The sequence below is a fragment of the Limulus polyphemus genome, unplaced genomic scaffold (assembly GCF_000517525.1).
Source record: "Limulus polyphemus unplaced genomic scaffold, Limulus_polyphemus-2.1.2 Scaffold218, whole genome shotgun sequence".
Taxonomy (NCBI): Eukaryota; Metazoa; Arthropoda; class Merostomata; order Xiphosura; family Limulidae; genus Limulus; species Limulus polyphemus.
The window spans coordinates 732,818-753,035 of NW_013665828.1; the positions used below are offsets into that span (position 1 = coordinate 732,818).

Sequence of the window (20,218 nt, forward strand, 5' to 3'; positions counted from 1 at the left end):
AAGAAAAAAAGAGTACATCACTTAGATTTTAAAATATGGATAATGCGCGACTATATCGAAACAGAATAATATATCAGACATAATGAAACTTTTGGTTAAATAGGAATATAAAATATGTGAGGCATAGATGGCGCTCGTGGTAAATGTTTAAAATTCTTGATAATATGAAATGTACAAGAACACATGCAGAGTCGAGCAATTCGACCAAAGCTATTCGATTGCTACCTGCGCTAGCCGCCTCTAATTTTGAAGTGATAGACTAAAGGCAACTAGTAAACACAACCCACCGCCAACTTTTGGGTTACTATTTACCAACGAAAAGTGAGATTGACCATTTCATTATAACACCCCCACAGCTGAAATGGTAAGCATGTTAAGTGACTGGATTCGTACACGTGACATGTGTCAACTGTAACATATATATATATTTATAATAAAGCCCCCCAGTGGCACAGCGGTATGCCTGCGGACTTACACCGCTAGAAACCGGGTTTCGATACCGGTGGTGGGCAGAGCACAGACAGTCATTTGTGTAGCTTTGTGCTTAATAATAAACAACAACAACAACAATTTATAATAAAACTTTGAAGAGTAATTATCTCTTGAATTCTCCCATATTCTTGTGTTGGTGTAAAATCTTTCCTTACTAAACAGCACTGAAGAAGATAAAAAAAAGTTAACCTGGTATGTATAAATATATGGTAACTAGGGGTAACGTTTCAGATCTATTACATACTATTACTCCTAGGAACAACAACATGACCGTTCCTGTAGACAGTGTGTTCTTCTAAAAGTGCTGAGTTAAGCACATTATCATCATCATCACCATGTCATATCAGAATGATAAATCTGAAAACAAAAAGCTTCTTCGGCCCGGCATGGCCAGGTGGTTAGGGCGCTTGACTCGCAATCTGAGGGTCGCAGGTTCGAATCCCCGTCCCACCAAACATGTTCGCCCTTTCAGCCGTGGGGGCGTTATAATGTGACGGTCGTTGGTAAAAGAAAAACCCAAGAGTTGGCTGGTGAAAACTAGCTTCCTTCTATCTAACTACTAAGTTAGGGACGGCTAGCGCAGATAGCCCTCGTGTAGCTTTGCGCGAAATTCAACACACCAAACAAAGAGCTTTACAGTAATTGTCAAACTCTCTTGGACATATGAACACACAAAATGCTTACCAATTAAGCCTATTATTTTGAATTTTTATAAAAGCATTTGGATACAAAATACGTCATAGCATATGGAAGACCACGATCTAATTGTTACTTGTAGGGTAATTTGATAAAGTATTTTGTTATTGACCAAGATAGCTGATGTTGAAATGCTCAAATCTACAATTTAGTCCTTCAAAATGTCCAAATATACTATTCTATATTGTGAAAAATTGTAGAATAAAGTGCTTAGAATACAAAAAACCTTGTGAAAAGATTGTTGCTTTACTCAACTGTTTTAATAACGATACAGAATCTAAGTTTGTTTGTTTGTAGTTAAGCACAAAGCTACAGAAAGGGCTATCTGTTCTCTGCCCACCACGTGTATCGAAACCCGGTTTCTAACGTTGTAAGTCCGCAGATATACCGCTGTGCCACTGGGGGGCTTCTTATTTAATATATCAACATTGTTAACAATATCTCAACAACATTGTTCTTTATTCCACAGTCGTTTTTGTTTTCTTTTTGTATTGAGAAACAAATAGAAGTATACATGTGTGATAATCGAACTTAAGTATGTCGCGGGTTCGAGTCCAACATTTTTCACGTACTCAAAAGTCATCTCCTTAGCTATTTACTGCTAGTAAGTCGCTTTTAAGCTGCCACGTACTAAAACCGAAGATTTTTTATGTTTTTTGTATTTAAAAATGTTGGTTCCTATATGAAGATCAAAGTTTTTAAAAAACTTTCAGGACAGGAATCACGGATTTACGTTATTACTGGCACTGATATCTATGGATCCTTCAAAATCAGTATCTAAGTTTCAGCATTGGGGCTCTCTAGCGGGTATCAAATTGGATAGTATTATAGTTTGATTTTCATCTTTAACTCTTTCATATAACTATTGGATACAGCCCCAGAAAGAAATAATAATAAGTAAAATGGGAAAAAAGAAAACTGATATATTTATCTACAATAAATAATGATATATTATTTTAATATTAAGTGAAAGTAACTAAACAAAAATCAAGTATATGAAAAAATACTATAAGCAATCATGACATTTGAAAAAATTGCACAGGTATCATAATGGGGAAAAATATTACATCTAGTCAAAACATTGGACTTACTGATTTTTTTTTCTAAGGCGTAATTTTGAAGACCTTTGTTTTTCACTACCTTTCGTTCATCATTTATCTTCCACAGTTTTTTATTGACATTGTTTCCTTTACACGACCATTCTTTACTGCAGTAGCCTTTTTCTTTTTTTTTTCCTTCAATCTTCCAGGCGCTAAGTATTAGCGTAGTTAAGATAGCCCTAATACAAAACAAAGAAATATAATGTCTCACTAGATAAAATGTAATGAACACTCCTTCAATACTCTAAATGTCTTTGTAACGATTTAACTGGCCACGTTTAGGAAACGTGACGCAGTAAGGGAATGATTATTAATGAATTGCCCTTGATTCACTTCATTCTTTCATGTTAAAAGTAATAATTTGCAGCGATATATCTTGCTAAACTTTCAAGATAAAAACAAACAAATGAAAACGTAAAACAACGATTACACTGAAACCTTCTGGGTTTGCTTAACGATAAACGAGGTACGATTATTCTCAGTTACAGTCTGAACTTCTGAGTTCCCAATGACACATCCTACGGTGTCTACTTTTAATTGTGGTTAAACAAAGCTAATAAACGAGAGACAAATATACTAGAGCATTTCAAAACATAACTTATTTCTTTATTATATCAATATGTATATATATTGCGTTTTAAATTTGGGTATATTTAACTCATTCAATACTGGGTTTTAGAAGTTTAAGATGCTCCAAAATCTGTTGGGTATCTTCGTTGGTTTTCACAAATTTTCTTTCTAGCTTTGAATATATATATATATATAACGTGGATTTGGCGTTGTTACTAAATATTGTTTAAAATTCCAATCTCAATAACGTTTAGAGTGAAGACACCCCAGTGGCACAGCGGTATGTCTGCGGACTTACAATACTAGCATTCAGGTTTCGATACCCGTGGTGAGCAGAGCACAGATAGCCCATTGTGTAGCTTTGTGCTTAATTACAAACAAACAGTTTAGTGTGAAGGCTACATACAATTCATGGGCTTCCTGCTTTTTCTTTGCTTTATTCCTAGGAAATGAATAAAGTTGAGTCCAGTAACTGTATTCTTTGTACACACTACATAAATTGTTACTAGAATTTTTCATGATATAGAGAAGCAGATTTGTGTGAGCTAAACGTGTTATAAATATGTGTGTTTTACGGTCATACTTCCCGCAATATAATAATTACACCATTGTTTGATGTCACACAAATTTTTGAAATTAATTAAACTTGACATTATTAAGTAATTATGAATTTACAGATGGTCTATTCTATTTGATGGTTAATAATTAAGGATAGAGTTATCCGATACCGATCTAACTCAGAGGTAATGAACTCGGTAATGAAAATAATCGTACTTTTGGTGACGAAAAACTTCAACCTTGGAGCAACATGAAATACTTAAATGACCATTACTTATAACTTAAGTGCCTACAGTAATGTAAGTTACCGAAAGTGAATACCGTTAAATAAGATTACCAAACATCATACACGTAAGCCGTAGATCACTATTATAAGAAGTATTGTTACGTTCTTCATGCTCCAGATCTACTGGTAAGGAATGAGTTACACAAAACTGGTCTATTACAATGACATATAACAGGTTCGAAGACTGAGCATACCCTTTCTTTTCTTCTCAAAGTTTACTATTTAGGTGATAAAAAAAAATCGATAAAAACATTAGCATTTGATTTTGTTTTTGTTTTTGTGTAGCTTGTATATAATGACTACTTCTGAAAGTCTTGCAATTTTTATATTTGATATACTGAATTCATACAAAATGCTGGCGAAGTGCCAGTTGGAGATTCTCACGAATATATACGACAAGCTAAAACTGGATGTGGATAATGTGTGATGTATTTTATTTATATGTATTCCAGTGTTGAAACTGGATACAAAAGTCGTGCCAAATTTTGTCACATTAGCATTAGGTTAATAAAGTTTCTCCGGTTGCTCTCGAAAAGAAGCATAAAATTGGTTAATATCTCCTGAAAACAATCTCTAGTGCAGTGAGTTTGTTTTCGTGTCTTGATGTAACTAATTAAATTCGGGGACCGCATCGAATGCTTAATTAGCAATTCAAATAAACAACCAACCTATACTAAACTTCAGCGAACCTATCTAAATTATGCATGTTATTATTTGAAACACTTCGTTGAAAAGGAAAACCCGTCAATTGACCAGATACTGCAATGGCCCAGTAAATGCAATGCACGTGACAGAAAATTATATAGAAGAAAACTCTAGTAATAAACACACAGCTACGGCATTTGTTAGAGCTGCGGCACGACACAAAAACATTATGGAAGGTGATTTTCTCTTGAGTTCCTCGACTTTACTTCAACATAAGAAAGTAGAATGTGTATGTATAAAGTTTTTCATTAAGAGTCATGACTGGCTCAAAATGACACCATGGGCATGTCACAGAGGAATCCGTACAGAAGCCACTTATTTATTGATCGTTTTATGATACGTGATTTGATTTATATTTAGATTACAATGCACGCGAATTACTAATTTAAAGGCTTTTTTTCTTTCTACAATGGTTTATTCTTGTCTGTATAAGCTGGAGTAGTGAACTCATCCTTAAAAGCAAATGAAAAGTTTTTACGACATCTGCTGGAAATAGGAAAAAATGAAAGACATCAGAAATCTTAAAGGGGCAAGTTCCAAGCAAATTTGATGATGAAAAACCAATGTTTAGAAGATAAAGTTTGGAAACGGCTTGAATGGGTAGTGAAATAAACTTTATAACAAATATTCAGCGTTTCGACAAGCTGATGATGATATAGCTTGTCGAAACGTTGTACATTTGTAATAAAGTTTCTTTCACTACCCATTTAAGCTGTCTTCAAACTTTTAGCTGTAAGTGAGGTTACTCTTCAGTAGATAAGGTTGATGAACCATGATTTAACCCTCATCCGCACAAGGGTAAATACAACTCAATCTGCACAAGGGGGTCTCTTTGGACCCCTATTCAAAATTTATCCTGAAGGACACAGTGAATATTTTAATATGTTTTATTGTGTATGGAACATCAATAGAGACTCAATACCAGCTTAAAAAATGTCTTAATGACTAATTCAGGCATAAAATTACCCTTTAAAATAAATAAAATTAGAAAATTATCTTTGTTCGAACTAGCGATACATTATATCCTTATAACATTGTCCTTTATGTTGTTTTTTTAACTTAACTTTGATTTTGCTTACAGTGTAATGAACAGATGAGATGAAAACAACAGACTTGTTCTTATTGGAAACACAGGAGACCAGAGTAAGATTATTATAAAATCCAAACACTGATGAATCAGTTGATCTCTGTTTTGATGGTTGAAAATTCTTAGGAATCTCTGATTTATTTTTCTTGATGGTGCCAACAATGGTCAGGTTATGCTGGAGCATTTCCTTTCCAACGAGTACACTCGTAGAAATAATTGCCCATGGTAACACTCCATCCAGAACCACTATAAGACTGTGTAAGTTGTGTTATCACTTATTCACCAATATTCTTTGTTGCATGTTGGCTTTCTTGTTCACCAAGATAAATGTCTAAGCATTGTCTGACTTGCAGCAAAACTACCATTTGATTCCATACTTTCCAGGTTTTGGTGGCATGTACTGCCTTAAATGACAACAACCACGAAATAACACTAACTGTCAAATTTGCTCCAGGCTTGTATGGCCTCTGTAATGTGCCTTGAAAATGAGTAAGCATATCTCTAAACAGCGTCAATTTGTTGGTACTCCTACGATCAGACCTATTTTGAAAATCATCAAAGTGTAGAAACCTCAAGATATTTTGAAAGCACCCCAATCCCACTGTAATGCTGAATATTGTTTGACCAGAGTACTACATGTTCCACATCTCTCTAATGTCTTCGTTTGCTGAACGCAACACACCTGCATATATAAGTAACCATATCAATGCCTCGAGTTCTATTTCATCTATGTCTTTCCTTTTTTTATCACTATCTTCACAGTTCCATTTTTCATATGCATTATGTGCTTTCCGATTTGTAAATCTTACAATCGTTTATTTCATCTCAGTAATCAGAAACATATTTAGCGTGTCCTGTATGTTTTGTACCTTTTCATCCTCTTTCAGTCCCATTGTCTCCTTACATTGTTTTCTGGTCTTTGCTTGCCAGATGTAACCGGACGTTGACTTGTAGGTGTTTTGCAAAGTACAATTACTATTATTATTGATGGTAACTTCATCTTCATCACTACTTTCGTTGTCCTCAAACTCATTTCCTGCAGTTTCATCACCAGAATCTTTTGCATTGTTCTCAAGATTATCTTTAGTTTCAAATTTAATTTTTTTCTATAAGCATAGCTTAATTATTTTGAACTTCCTCTGAGTCGCTGATATTACCGTCATGATGTTAGAAAAACACGTAGGTTCAAGAAGTATTTATAGTTTGTACTAAAGAAGAAAGGTCCACCTTTCGAAAGCGCTCGGGTTATAGGTTTTTTATTCACTTCACTAATATTACTGTCAGACTCATCACTGTCCGATTCTAGGCCTTCTTCTAGTGTTGCCTTTACTGCCATTTCGACTGTCATTAATCGAGGTCGTTTCGATGCACTCATGATGGGGCTTGGGTCAACGAACAAAGTCACAAAAGGTCATACCTCAAAAAGAAACATAAACGTTAAGTATCACCGATGATATAAGCTGGGAGTCTAAAAAGGCTCCCCTTTATGCGGATAAGGGTTAAAATACAAATATTAATACTGTTTGATTCAATTAATAAATGTTTACGAACAATCGTGAATATTTTTATATTATAAATTTCTATTTTGTAATATAAATAACCTTCGAAGTGTTCAATGTTACAACATAAAAACAAAAGTTTTATGCATAAAGTAATCAAAACAATAACAATAAAATAAGCATCGTCCAAGAAGCATTAAAGTTCCAAATACATTTATATTTATTTTTTAATAATTTCAAGAAATTAAATGTCTTTCTACATGTTTCATAGTCAAACCTAGGACAATATATTTTCATTTGCTGTAGCCATGATTCAATTATTCGACGCTTTTGTAGATGTGAGTTAGGCAAAAACGACCCCTTTCTTGCATGATGAAATATAGACGAAAAAGACCACCCGCCCGAATAGCTCATGTTCTTGCTATTCATGCTACTTTTAGCCACATGCAAGTAATGTTTCGTCTTTTATTACACGCTTTAAGGAATATATACATTGTCATCTATACTTCACCACATTCAAGACAACAGGCAAATTCATCATCAGTCTTGCTTGTTCATCATCTTCAAATAATGTATTACCAGCCCGTATCTTCGCTTATTATTCTAGACATCTGATGGATATTAACGCGTATTATACAATTTATCCTATAGTGCTACCAGTAGAAATCACTCCATGAGGGGAAGCTTAAGCGTTAATATTTCGAAGAAGCCATTCTTCTGTAGGAATGTCAGGTTTAATAACACAGCAGGCAAGATCGCATCATTAAAACATTACCATAATGGACACTTCATCCAGGAAAATTCGGTCAAAGCACTCAGTTAGAAAATGTGTGGTCTCTTTCAAATAGAAATTACAAACTTGAGCGAAAAGTGTTTCGTCTTGTATATTTGAGATCCATCATTCATAATTTAAGCAGAGAGTTTCCATAGCCAGTTCCTACCCATGTATGTAAAAGCAGAAAATTAAAACAACCTTCAAGGATTATATATTATACGAAAAGTTTAATGCCTTCGATGAGCTTATAAATTAATTTGTTTCATAAAAAAAATCAACCAACTGAGTCCAAGTAGAAAAATTAATCTTATCAAAACATAAACCAGATTGACGTTTCTATAAAGTTATCTGACATAATTAATAGTGTCATCTCGAATGTTTTTTTATTCATATGTGGAGAAAATAAATACTCTTTGGTTAAAATGATGGTCACTAAGAGTTATAAAATTTACGAGTCATGAAATGCAGTTTTATTCTCATAACATATACCTTTTTTAGAATTACGTGAGTTGATTTTACAACAGTGGTTTATGGCTTATTATAGTTAGAATTTTACAAATACAGTACTAGTTATCTATTAATAATTGTATAATACAGTGTATTTGTGTAATTAGAAAGCTTTCCTACGTAATTTGGCTCTTCTAGAAAACAGTTATAGCGGTAAAATAATACGTTTCTAGACTACAGCTGTACAGGAAATCTGAAAATAAATTTAAATTGTTAGGGTTAAATACTAATATTGAACATCATTTATGTGGGTTTATCAAAAAATAGTGCCCCCTTCAGTAGCACAGCAGTATGTCTGCGGACTTACAACGCTAAAATCCGTGTTTCGATACCCGTGGCGGGCAGAGTACAGATAGCCCATTGTGTTGCTTTGTGCTTAACTTCAAGCAAAAAATAATTTATTTAGTAATAATCGTTCTCCTAACAAACTTTGCAATTTTTGGTGAATAAAAGTTGTTCATAACTAGTACATAAAATCTACTGAAAGCTCAATCAGCTTTAAGTACACACTCACCTATAAATACATGATTAGAAAAGGTATTTAAAAGCTCATTATACAATGCTAATAATCGTGACGCAATATACACTATTTGCAACAAAGCTATGACTTGTGCATGGAGAAGTGACGTAAACAGCATCTCTTTAGTTTTAAAATGTGATCCAAAGTTTTTGACTCACTGATTTTATAAGCCTTTGCTAATCGTGAGAAAACACAGCGTTTTTTTATACTCAATCGCAATTTCATTCTCATAACATGTAGCTTTTTTTTAGAATTATAAATAAATACAAAAAAAACTGTCATGTTTAAATATCCATACGCACAATATGCAGTACACAAGTATAATCCTCAAGATCTTTCAAATAGAAATATAATTTGAAGACGTTAATATGTTTATCTGTTATGGTTAGGAATAACTTATGGATTCATATTTACGAAAACAAGTATGAAAACTCGCTAATAATTTCTAATAATAATTTCTCGCTAAACAACGCGCTTATATGTCAGTCCAGATACAATTAAGATGGGGTTTCATTTTGAAGCGTTCAGATAATTTTGCAGTTAATTAATGTTCATTCACATCTGCAGTTTCGTGGCACTTTCCATTGAATTTAGTGCTATGTAAGTAGGCTTAATGTGTCAACTCCAACATAATCTGTAAGAGGATTTACATACACTTTCTAATCTCTTTCAGTTCTTTTCTGGAGCATGCAAAGCTGTGGAAACCGAATACATAAATATATATATTCTAAGCCCGCACCTATGGTAGGCGAGCTATAAACATAAACTTATTTTTTTCCTCATTTTAGTAATTTGTAACTGACATTAATACAAAGTTATTGAATAATGATAATCGAAAACGAGCAATATTATTTTAAAATGTAAAGCATCCTAACCCTTCCATGTATGTGTGAATTTTTGCTCTTAAATATTGGCCATGTTATTTTCACTATACCATTAGCAAAAATGGTAGGTATTTGAGAGGTATGTTTGGCCAAACAAATTCAAATTTGATAGTTGTTCAAATATGTATGATACAAATCTTTGTATAGAACGCCCTTTAAATAGCTCAAATCCTGGGTTATTTTGTTTGTCGACACTGTGATGGAAAAAAAGACTCTTCACGCGACGGTTTGTTTACACGAACTTGTCCTGCTCGTCAATAACACCTTGTGATGCCTTATTACAACAGCAAATTCCCTGAGTATTGTATTGAGCATTTTCATAGAAGGATTTTGTTTTATAACAACCAATAAAAATATTGCCCTGAAAGAATTATTGGATACCTGTGAAGAAAACGCGGGATAAAATTAAACAATAGGCTGTGTCATTGTCAACACTTTTGCAAGCCGCTTCTATCTTACAGTAGAACTGTCTAAAGGCCCATAACACTTACACTTCATGATAGGCCTATTAGTCATCAGTAGCTCCCCCCCCCCCATCTTCAATAAAAGCGTTTTGTATTTGCTTTAAAAATTCACCCTGTATGAATAGCTTAAAGACATAGAAAGAATTCATTGTGTTGGTACCACCATCCTCCGCTAAAACTACTTTAAAGCATCGCCCTGGCGGGCACGTTGCAAATGTTTTCCCCTTAGAGCCAGTGTACAGAGCCCTCTGTGCTTCCTCTTCACCGTTTATTATCTTGCCGGCATTTTTACGGTTAAATGAACTAATTAGACTATTGTCAAAACTTTCGCGTTAGAACGAACAAGAAAACGTTTAATTTCAAACGAATAACCTGTATTCTGTGTTTGTACACACCTTGGGTATGTGTTAGTAACTTTAACATTTCGTCCCTTTTAATAAAGAGCTTCTGCGATTAATATGCTAATTTCCTTACAGAAACACATTTTATTCATGAATTCGAGAAAAAAAGTTAGGAATCCATATAAGATGAAAGAACAAATTTCAGTTTGCCTACGTTACGGGAAACAAAAGAGTGTTTCTCTACTTTTGTGCAATTCAGCCCTATTTACACTTACTTTATCGTTTTGTACACTGGCTCTAAAGATTTACGTGCTGACAAAAGATAATTGTTTTCAAAGCCAACTGCGGTAAACACAATATACTTTCAGAACTGCAAATGTAACGTTATATTATGACGTCTATAGTCAGTGTGCATCCATGAAAAATAGTACAGCTCGTAAATATTCATAATAGCTCATATTTTTCAAACCACAATAAAGTGAATCTACAATATTGTATAATTATTTGCTTTTATTTGCTTGATTTAACTCAAAAACTGATTCTAGAACTTACGTAAAATGTTTGTTTTGAATTTCGCGCAAAGCTACACGAGGGCTAGTTATCACCACCCACCGCCAACTCTTGAGCTACTCTTTTACCAACGACTGACCATCACATTATAACGCCCCCAGGGCTGAAAGGGCTAGTATGTTTGGTGGGACGGGGATTCGAACCCACGAACCTCAGATTGCGAGTCGAGCACCCTAACCACCTGGCCATGCCGGGCCTACGTAACATCTTCAACGTTGAAACAGTTGTAACCGAAACTTTTGATAGACAGTAAAATGAACAACGATATAAAAAAGTTTAAATTTATCTATACCAATCAAATATTTTTTTTTCAAATGTTGCTTTATCTCGGTTCATATATTTTGTAACACAAAGGTACGTTGCCAAAATATTTTTCGAATTTTGATTTCTATATATCCATCCGCTGAAAATGAACACTATAATATTACTAAACCAATTATAAGCTTGTTAAAAACTAAACACGAACTGGAATTGTAACACTACAAACCTTGCAAATAAACAGTCTTGCAAAGCAATATAAACTTAAACTTACAACTGCAAACTAAGTGCCTCAAATGCCACATAGCGTTCGAACTCAAATCATACTGGTTGAAATGAAATATGAGAGCTAGTACAACTTAGGTCTAAGGTCGAAATCAATCGTGATGGAGTCAATAGAATCGTGAAGAAAAAACATCCCAATAAATCACTTCAACTGTCCATTCACTAGACTGGTCTTAAAGAAAAGTGTGTGTGTATTTTGCTCATGCATGAAGAAAGAACAGTATGAAGTAAAGATCGCACGAGGTATTATAAAAAAAGCTAATATTTTGATTTTTCTCCATTATAAATGATGTTTAGATTATTAATATCAAATACAAGTAACGACTCATATCGGCAAATGGCTCCTCTTTTTTTAACTCAGCTTATACGTAAACTTGTTATTCCTTTTCTTTTGAAGTAAAATATGATTTTTTTTTACATCCATTCTGAATTATAATTAAAAGAAACAAAAAATATTCGCCATCTTTGGCTATTTCTTATTTAGTGACATCTCCATACATGAGTATAGAAGATACTTTATTTGATATATATTTTTTTTATTGTTTGCTTTTTACAAAAACCAAAAGAGTAAATGTAAAAGTTTTAAATTATTAGTTCTTTTGAGGAGGTTGATTAAGATAATCTAAAATTTTTAATGCTCAATTTTTTAATATTCCTTTCATTATGACAAAATATATATGTTCATTACTACGCTGCCCACTCGTGGCTCAGCGGTAAGTCTGCGAACTTGTAACGCTAATAATCGAATTTCGATACTCGTCGTGGGCACAGCACAAATAGTTTATTTTATTGTGTAAGTTTGTGCAAAGAAACAAACAAACATTACAACGTCATAAGGTAACGCACTCATGAGAAGTTATAGATCTATATCAGAGAGAGGAGGTAGTTGTCACTAGTTATATAACTTAGTAAATGCTGAAACGAAAAGCTCATGAATAAATAGCTAATTTTGTAAATATTTTACCAACGTTTCGGCTTCAGCCTTCTTCGAGATGATGCTGTTAAACGCTTTATCCTGAAGAATGTTAGGACTAGTTCACTTATTCCAAAGCGTCCCCTACAAAACAAAACACTAAGAATACAACGGTTGTAAGTGTATGATATTAAAGTTAAAGTAAGATTCTAGAAAACAATAACTGTAGTTCAGATGACGAATTAACCTCACCAAAAAGTGTATGATCTTTGTATGTCTATTATGTCATAAAAGTCACTGGAGAAATGTAGAAATGGTTTCGAACTTTTGTTTTCAGATTGTTTACAATGACAACGTATGAAACACAAGAAAAGGATTGAAATGGTACTCTTGCAAGGAGATGATCAAATAACCTTTTGTGCTTTAGCCAATGAATTATGTGTGAATATCTCTAACATGGTTAAACCATCCCCGACAAACATGTTCATAGATTAAATCATTGCAAGGGACAAGGGGCTCTTATCGTGAAAGATCAGACAGAAATATTGTGTAGAATTTATATTATACCATAAGCGTTTGTTTGTTTGTTTTTTAATTATGCACAAATCTACACAAGGTCTATCTGTGCTCTGCCAACCACGGGTATCGAAACCCGGTTTCTAGCGTTGTAAGTCCGCAGACATACCGCTGTGTCACTGGGGGGCATACCATAAGCGATAAATATAAACAATTTGAGCAGTATCTGTAGAACTATCATACATCAGTAAGTATTTGAGTTTATTCATTTGTGCAATAAGTTATGTAACACCTTGAATACTTCTATTTAAACATATAATATTTCATAAATCATGAATCTTTAGACTATTAACCAGGATATAAGGTAAGCGTTGTTTAATAATGTTTAATTCGGTTGTAATATTATGTTAGTTTTGAGCTTTTAGTCTATTTAACAATGTATAAAACAAGTACTGTTTAATATTATTTAATTCGATTATAATATCATGTTAGTTAAAAGACAAATAAGGCTTAAAATGTTGGCTGTAAGGGTGAGTATGTTCGGTACTCGGATTCGAACTTACGACCCGCAAATGTGAAGTGACAGAATAAAAGATCATTATGTTTAATTGCTTTATTATTTCATGTAAACATGCGTTTTAACTTAATTATGTTTTAGTACTACTGTGGTTATCACTGATATCATTCTACTGATTTCGAAATTTTTTTTCTTTCATTTAACAACATCTGAGTAGATTCTCTTTAAATTTATTATGACTTTTCGTCGTTTACTGCTTAAAAATATGAAATATTAAGAATCATATTTAGCACAAGAATACAAAATTCACTCCCATTTCATACTTACGAAATTATATCAAAGTCTGAAAAAAATTAGCTTTTAGTATCGAGTTTCTATACATGCAAAAACTAAAATCTTTTAAAGTAAACTTTGAAGATTGAATACATTCATATATTTTATAGTATATAAATTTATAAAAATATCGTATATGATGAACAAACATAAGTACTACTTTATAAATATGCATGTCATGTTCTACATATCATTAATTATTTTTATATACATTTATTTAGTTAATCAGAGTATTTCATTTCCTAAAAGTGGAGAAATAGCACAGGTATCGAAGAAAAACTCATTCATATGGATTAATCCTATGGTCACAGTGAAGACTGATCATACTCCAAACTAGAATATTATTTCGCTACAGAACAGTTTATACGAAATTAGGTCAATGCTATGCACGTTTTTCATGGATCTAGTTGCATGTAAGTACTGACTGATTTATGTTTGCAGCTTAATCTACCTTTCAAATTATTACGCGGTTTTCTAAAGGTCTGTTGAAGTTTATTTCACAAATGTAACCTTCCTACTTGTCACGTGTATCGTGCTATGTCATATCTGATTACGGCAGAGCTTAACAAAAATATTCAAATCACTATTACAAAAATAAACTTTTAAAAGAAACATCCATTAAATGAACGACAATTCAAACTGTAGTGAATAACACACTCAGTTTTTTGGAACACTCATTGTAAAGGTTTATCTTATACATTACTGAGGTTTTGGCCAGCAAGTCATGTAACAGCCACAGCTGATATAAAGTACAGGTGAAACAGCATGTTTCAAAACTATACATATTGGCATTGTTTTGCGATCGCGGGTAAAGTAATGCCATTAAAAATTGATCGTTTTCGGAAACTGTATGCAAAACTTATTTTTGATCCAAAATATTCATATACTCAGATCATAAGGATGTGTTCAGATCATGGATATAGATTTCTAAGCTAGAGATATTCTTTGTACTTATAGTAATTAAAAAACAAAATAATATGGATGAATTAAGGGTACCACGCCCATCCAGAAAGAGACCTGTAACAAGTCGTACTCCAGCCATGATAAGCAAAGTATGACGTTTTATAACAGACTAAATCCATAAATATAAAGGCCAGTGGCAAAAGCCATCCACGAACCACAGGCATCAGTACGCAGCGTTATCAAGAAAAGAAAAATTTTTTCTATGAAAAAGCAACACACAAATCATGTGCATTAAAAACTGCTTCCATTAAATATCAGTTCAATCGTCACACACTTCTAGTATATGGAGAATGAAACGGGTATTCATTCTACTCTAATCGAAGATTTTTCTGTCTAGTCGCTTGACACAGCGCCTAAAGATATCCATGCGATGGAATTGTTGAAATTGTTGAAATCGTCTAACAGAATATGGATCATAGAACATATACAGGGAGAAGGAATACACTATGAAATTAAAACCTTACAACGGAGCTTTATACAATAGAAACTACGCTGCACGGTTATTGCCAAGATGCATGGTTTTCAGATAAAGCATGACCAAACTTGATGACATGGACTGTAACGACATGTCGAGGCTCCAAAGTCGTTTCACTATAATGTACTCAGTTGCTGTTTAATGGATTCTACTTTCCAACGAGAGACAGCTCTAAGGACATCAGTTGATATTTCCTTGTTTACTTTAACGATCAACGTTAAACAATTCTATTATTAGTTATGTGTATTAATATAGTCTCCTTTAATATTAAATCGGGCACAGCCCCTATTTCCTGCAGCTCTGTTTCCATAGCTTTGTTTTAGCATCAGTGTGACTCAACTCTTCTGTCAGATTTCTTTCTACACTTCCCATAACACGTGATAAGATGCATTATCGATATATATATATTTTGTAATTACTGTCATTCATCTGTAAGTACAATAGCTATATATGTTTTTTCAATAATGTTTTCTGTCGTTTCTTGTATCTTTCCGGCTTACCATATAAGAACCATCCATCCAATAATTGGTCTACACGTTTGCTTACTTTACTGACTAAAACAAACACTAATGAAAACATAAGGGATAAACAAGTCAATTCCATTTGAGATAAGATAGAGCAAAACACAAGACTTAAATATCTAGTATATTAAACTGAAAGTAGTAGTTCCAGCACATGGAAACAACTCAGGACAAGATGTATTGCATATTTAGTGGCAATTGACTTATTTATGGCGTATTTACACTAAGTTGAGAGTAACACGTTATCTTCATAATCATGTGTATCTATATATTTATATATAAGTACATATATGTGTGGTTTGTAGTGTTAGTCTGTTAGTACACTAGACTGTGTATAAGATATCACACTGTGTAAAAAACCCTGTTGTGTATAAGCAAGAAACCTCACTAATAACCTGTACTTTATATTACTATATGTATATTGTGTGTGTGTGTGTGTGGGTATCAGCACGTGCATCGACCAAACATATCCCAACCAAACAGTTAGTTTGCAGATTGTCATTTCATCAAGCTTCTACAAGCCTTGGTGTTATCGCCAGCGTTTTTCCCTCCTACTATATCACCAGTATTGATCAGTCTCTGATCATTCATCTGGCTATGGCTAATTACATACCACTCAGAACATATAGCTTATCCTAGTATAGCTAAGAGAAGGAAAGGATTTAGATGAGATGCCTACAAAGGGACGTATTGTACCCTATGTAATCCTGTTCCTACTATTTAATTAACAGTTTCTGTCTGGTTTGACGTCTGTTCTTTAGTTACACTACCCTATTAACAGACAGAAGGATACTGACCATTAGTACAACGTCAAATATGAGTTTTAGGTACGAAAAGGACAACTGTCTTTTTTTTTACTTTTTTACTTACGCGAAGATAATTTATTCATGGTTGCGCTAGTACAGCTATAAATATGAGTCAGTAACTTAAGTACTTTTTTTAAGTATTGCTAAAACTCATTCACTGTTGTTTTGTTTCATTCAGTAATGAAATAAAAGGTGTTGGTAGAATATTTGAATAATTATATCAATTTATTCCATAACAAATGAATAAGTGTCGCCTAAATATAATCAGTATTTTTAGAAAAAACTCAGATTGCTTATTTTTTGAATTTCGCGCAAAGCTACACGTGGGCTATCAGCGCTAGCCGTCCCTAATTGAGCAGTGTAAGACTAGAGGGAAGTTAACTAGTCTTCATCGCCCACCGCCAACTCTTGGGCTACTCTTTTACCAATGAATAGTGGGATTGACCGTAACATTATAACGCACCCACGATTGAAAGGGCGAGCATGTTTGGTGGGACGGGGATTAGAACCCGCGACCCACAGATTGTGAGTCGAGCGCCCCCTAACCAAAAAAGCTCAGAAGATCATTAGACGCGTCCTTTAAAAACAAATTGATATAAATAATCTAACTTGTAGTTCTATTAAATATTTGCTGCATAATGTTGTGGAAGAATTTTCGATCAGTGTTTCTCCAGTATGCAGTTTATGATTTAAAAAAATGAATTCCATCTTTCATTATTGAAAGTAATGCGGTTAAAATCATCTTAGTTAATTTATCATGTCTAATTTTGTTAACAGTGATGTGAAAATACGTTAGACATTAAAAAAAAAACATTTTATTACACATAGTATTTGTATTTCTTATGCATTTACGTTTATTGTAAGGAATCTCGTATAAAGTTTTGAATAAACTTGAAAACGTTTTATTCGTTTTGAATGCTGGGGTCTATTAAATTGAGTTGAAAACATTGTTATCCATAAATCTTTTCTTTATTAATGATTTAATTTTTTTTAACCGGTCATAGAAAATTGCATTGGAGAAAACGCTTTTATATAGTTTTGAAAGAATAAATACCCGAAATTGTTTTTTGGAATTATTTCATATTAGGTAGAAATGTTCGAGACCAATTTTCTTTTGAATTATGTGGATTTGGTACTCCTCTTTTAAATTTAAGATCGAAAACATGCAATGTTTAGATCCAGATTTTAAAAGTACTATTTAACGTATTAAAGAACACTGCTGTTGTAAAGGTTTTTTGATTAACATATCTCTGATCAGTTATATCGAGTAAACTATAAGAGTGTGTACAAATCAGCAAGAAGATGAAGATGGAAGCATTTTATTCGTAACCCAGGGAGCTTAGAGATTTGTACGTTTTTACGTTGTTTGTAGGTATTATAGCGCGAATAAACGAACATGACTCAATCGTAGGATCGATCAGATAAATATAAATATACGCTTTGCAGAAATAATGAATTCTTTTTCCGGGGCGTGTTTATTCTGTTAGTAATAACTTTTAGTGGTAAATTTTTAACGTTAATTTATCGTTAACAGCTTTTTTGTTTTTAAAACTTTGTTAAATACGTTTATTTTTACCAACGCTCTTCATTTTATCATTTATGGTAAACACAAATGACTCGAAACTCGTTCATTTACGCAAAGTAATCCTATCATAAACGAAAACTTTTCTTAAAACTAGAGTGCTCCTGAAGGACAATGTGAACGTCACGATTAATGATAATAATATCAGGCAGGCGGTAGCACTGCCTATGTAGGAATTGTTCATCGAAATGATATTCTAAATATCTCCTCAATAGGTCATCAGAACTTTACAATACTATACAGTGTTCGTTTTACAACAATATATATATATAATGACTGAGTCACATGTTCTGGGAATATCTGTAAATATTATAGCAAAAAGTTTGAATTTCTTATTCTTCTTTCCGTTGCTTATTTTTATTAAATGATAACTCAAAAACCAAAGCAATGGTGTCAAACAATTTCACTGAGATGACATAGTTTCAAACGGAATATCCACTTTTTCAAGTATTATTAACTAGTAGTATTAAAAAAAACAAAAAACATCATAATTCTTGTGTAAACGATGTTATCATTATCCCTATAAAAAGCTTAAGTACATGTTGAAATAGGAATTACCAACCAATATTAGACAAACAATATTTACTACAGTTGGAATCTCATTATATTTAGAACTTAGTTATAAATACAATATTTCGATGTTTATTGAAACACTCCGTTATGTAACGAATTTATTATTATTATATATCTATTTTACTATCAACGTTTATTTAGATTAAGTTTATATTTTAAAACATGCGTAGTTTATAGTGTTAAATATGTATTGCGAAACTCCCGCTTCTTCTCCAAAGTTGTAGAAGATTCTCGAGAGTAAGAATCAACAATATATGTATGTACATAAACACTTAATTGCATTGTTGCGTAATCTGAATTTTCTAGAAAAATCTTCCCACGCCTATAAATATAACCAACACGACGCACCAAGAGAGTGTCTATTAGTATTTCGCTATAATCAGTGTGCTATAAACTTCGAAAACTATACCTGTGATTTTTATAACGCTTATCAATCGGAAAACTTAAGATATTTGTCCAGGAATATTTATAAATTTTGAACGTACAAAGCTGACTAGCTTCCCAGCGAATCGTATCTACATCAACTCGTAATTAACTCGCTCATCGTTAACCCTAGATAAGATATCAAGGAGGTTCCAGACTAGAAAGAAAACTTTATATTGTTTGCAAGTTTGTGAACTTTTTGTTTATAAATCTATGTAATAATTGTTACTGTAAATTGTATGGTTGTGTGTATATTAAAACGTATCTGTGTTTAAAACGAAAACGGTGTGTATCGATCTTGTTGGCAAATATCGTAAATTGACTAATATGTCGGCATATATTTAACTACTAAATCCAAAGTACAATTTAACTACTAAATTTAAATTATCAGTTAACTCAATTTCAGACCATTTAAAATTTCAAAACGTAACAATGAGACAGCCTAGATGAATCAGCAGGTCTCTTGTCGTCCTTTAATTATACGTATATATCATTATCTTGACACGAGAACCCTGCTGTTTGTGTGTTAGAACATTTTTATCTTAACAAGATAAACCTGATGTTTTGTATATTATAATAAATACTTATCTTAACAAGAGAAACCTGATGTTTTGTATGTTATAGTAAATACTTATCTTAACAAGATAAACCTACTGTTTTCCATTATATAACACAAGCTATGTTTTCAAAGAGCAAGGAAACTATTATTTAATAGCTATGCGAATTACACTTCTACAACAGACAAAACAAGCAGGCTCTTTATGAAGATGTGTGGTATTCAAGAATATTGCTAAATGCCAGGTAGTTAAAAACTATCTGCAAGATCACAGATTTCTGATTAATAAGCGAAGAACAAAACAAAGACGAATAGCACAGGAAAACAATATATTAATGAGATGTAAACTAAACATTGCAGTTTCCACCAAATGTATCACGTCTCAATGCTTCAAACGAAATTTCTTTATTAGCCAAAAAGGCTATATTCTCGTACACATCGCA

At 32.9% G+C, this 20,218-nt stretch overlaps 1 long non-coding RNA gene across 1 annotated transcript in view; it reads left to right on the forward strand.

Annotated features, from left to right (window-relative positions):
- Positions 1–5,524: 5,524 nt before the first annotated feature.
- LOC111085059 overlaps positions 5,525–20,218 on the forward strand; it is a 60,832-nt gene continuing 46,138 nt past the window's right edge. Inside the window, exon 1 of the long non-coding RNA XR_002609918.1 lies at positions 5,525–5,752. This is a non-coding gene — a long non-coding RNA (uncharacterized LOC111085059). The remainder of the gene's footprint in view (positions 5,753–20,218) is intronic.